This window comes from Molossus molossus, unplaced genomic scaffold (assembly GCF_014108415.1).
Source record: "Molossus molossus isolate mMolMol1 unplaced genomic scaffold, mMolMol1.p scaffold_m16_p_14, whole genome shotgun sequence".
NCBI lineage: Eukaryota > Metazoa > Chordata > Mammalia > Chiroptera > Molossidae > Molossus > Molossus molossus.
Window position 1 is genome coordinate 78,703,952 of NW_023425349.1, and position 3,386 is coordinate 78,707,337.

Sequence of the window (3,386 nt, forward strand, 5' to 3'; positions counted from 1 at the left end):
TTTCCTGTGTTTTCTGTTTTTCTCAGTAGATGCTAAACCAAGTTTTCATTTGAAGTTCCTCCTCATTGCTGCTTAACTGTGGACAGTCAGCACCAGAAGCCAAAGGAAAGCACGAGGTAAGAGTGGGGAGGTCCCTCTAGACCATCTGCCCCACATCTAGCACAGCTCAAGGATGGTTACAGGAGATGGAGGGCAGGGAACTCATATTTATTGAGTGTTTATTATGTCCTAGGGACTGTGCTGGGTATTAGCTCATCTAATCCTCACAGAGATTAGGAAACTTACCCAGGGTTCACACAGGCCTTTTTGGATGTTCTTAGTCTCAACTTTTTCTCACCCTGCATCCATCAACCCTATAAGAACTGAGAGTAGAGTTTAGGGAAAGGGTTTGGTAGACATACTTGGTGTCTCTTGTCACATATTTGGACACATCTCTGATTCCAGTGCATTTTTTTTTTTCATTCCTCACCCGAGGATATTTTTCTATTTATCTTCAGATAGAGTGGGAAAGAAAGAGAAACATCGTGTGAGAGAGACACATGGATTGGTTGCTTTCTACACAACCCTGACCGGTGCTGGGGACCAAACTGCAACCGAGGTACGTGCCCTTGATCAGAATTGAACCCGAGACTCTTTCCACGCACTGACGTTCTAACTGCTGAGCCAAACCACCCAGGGCTGATTCCAGTGCACTTACGGCGGCTGGATTCCCGTGTCTCCATCATAGACCAGGTATCAGTTCACTGTCTGGCTCTAGGCTGTTTCCACAGCTGCAGGAGTCCACTCAGCCCAGGAGTGAGCAGTGTTTGTAGTACAGCAGGGAGGGCTAGTTACAGCCCCCAGGGATAGCCAGTGGGAATGAGAGCCGAGTAAACGTTCTATCCTCTTGTCCTTGGGGTGGACAGTTACAGGAGGCATTCTTGATGTGTCTTACAGATCTAAGACTGAAGCAGCCACTTGTCATTTCATTCTTATATTGGCTTTTTCTCCTTATTCTGGTCAGTCTGCTCTCTCATTCCTGCTTCTTCAAGTCACCTCTCAAATAAACTAACTGCACTCACATTCTTGTCTCAAGCTCTGATTTTGGGGGAATCCAAAGCAAGATAACTGGGTTCTTAGTAGACCGGAAATACAGAACATCTTGGGTGCTGAATAGTAGGGAAGAAGGTTATTTTTGGTAAGGTCTGTAAGAAGATATGTTCAGACTAAACCAGAGTGAGACCTTGAAACAGAGAAAACAATTCCAAGCCATGGAGTTTCTCTATTAAGAAATTTTTCCATATGTGCTGTAGAACTCTCTTTGAGGAAATATATGCAGTGTTCAGCAAACATGCCTAAAAGAAAATGCATCAAAATTATTAATTGTTGTTTTTTTTTTCCTGAGAAAATTTTTATTTTTATAATTTTTTTTTACTGATTTTTAGAGAGAGAGGAAGGGAGAGGGAGAGAGACATGGAAACATCGATGAGAGAGAACATTAACTGGCTGCCTCCTGTACACCCCCTGCTGGTGATTTAGCCCAAAACCTGGGCATGTGCCCCGACCGGGAATCGAACCAGTGACCTCTTGGTGCATGGTTTGACGCTCAACCACTGAGCCACACCAGCTGAGCTTTGCTGAGTAAATCTTTGGTGGAAGTTCCCTTGATCTTCCTCACTTCTCTTTATCCACCAGTCTTGTCTGCCTCCTGGGGAATCTCAGTTCTTATCTCTGGTGATAATACCTATTTCTCTTGCTCCTTAAACTTGGGTAGAAGACACTACCAGTGGTTCTCAACCTGTAGGTCACGACCCCTTTGAGGGTCGAATGATCCTTTCAAAGGGGTCGCCTAAGACCATCGGGAAACATTTATTTCCGATGGTCGTAGGAACCGAGACACCTGCTCCTCTATCCACTTCCAGGCAGGTCCGCCCACATAAAGACACGCCCACATACAACATGAGGAACTGTATTAAAGGGTCGAGGCATTAGGAGGGTGGAGAACCAATGAAGCTGTCATTCGGCACCTGGAAGAAAGCACAGCATATTAGTTAAGAATACGCTGTGGGCAACAGAGGCAGGTCAAGTTCTAGTCCACTGGGTAAATTGGTCTTCAGTCAGGTTTTGCTATAGAAACAATCCCCCAAATTCAGTGGCTTAAAGCTGAGGTTTAATACTTCAAAACTTAAAGCTGAAAACTTCAAACCTCAAAGCTTAAAACAAAGGTTAATGTTTTTCTCATCTTAAATTGATGGGGGTGGGAAAGAGGTCTCTGTTCCTGTAGCTCCCCCTGCAGGACCAAGGCTGTGGAGCAGCCTCTCTTGAGCATGTTAATGATCACTGCGGCAGAGTGAGAGAGGCAAAGCTGAAACTGGCTCTAACCTTCTTTATGAAAGCTATGCATCACTTGCTGAAATTTCATTGGCTAAAGAGAGTCATGTGGTCATGCCTGAGTTCCAACTTCCAGGTGAACAAAGAAAGAAAGAGAAAAAAAGCAGATAGTTGTGTGAAAAACGTCCACCCCACTGAACATATGCTTCAGTGTCCTCTTTTTGGACCAAGGAGGTATTTGCTTTACAACTTTGTTGTGAGGGTCAAGTGAGAATTTGCTCATGATGCACCTGGCACATAGCCAATGCTCAATATATGCTGCTAATCTGACCATGATTTTTTGTGTACCTGAAACATGATATTGAGGTTCACCCCAAGATTTCCCACATCTCTGAGATAAATAATAGCAAGTTCTTTAACCCTTTTCGATAAGTTGTATTTTCTAGGTTTTTGTTTTTTTAAAAAAAAATGTTTCCTGTGCGCTTTCTTTGAATTTCTCCAAGTTCTGTCCATTCTAAGATATGGATTCTAGCACAGTGCTCCCCGCATAGAGAGGATACTACTAAGAAAAAAGAAAATACTTTGTTTGGACAGGGAACTATACAAAGATAAAATGATCATTACTGTGTTTGCTATTTATAGCAAGTATTATTCTAGTACATAGATAAACACAGCGTAAGTTCATTAGAACAGCACAGACTTCATTAGAAAGAACTTATGTTAATAAAACTAGGACTAGGTATAAAGTTACTATAATAGTGTGGACTCCTTTGGCCAAGTATGTTATTACAGTTTCAATGAATCCATTATCTTGTCAACAGAACATGTGGACAAACCTGAAGGGGTTTCCTCTGACTTGAGCGAGCATCTGGACTTCCCTGGGGAAAGGAGGGTTTGGTAGGGTCTGAGCAAGGATGTGAGGCATAGGCCTCCCCATCCATCATCCTAGCTTTGGTCTGCAGAATCAGGATTTTGAGTATCTAGTCAAGGGAATTCTCATTGCTCTTGGGTTGGGTACCACTGTCCATCTCCATCTTGTTCTTATGTGATGGTCATTGACTCCTAGTTTTACAAGG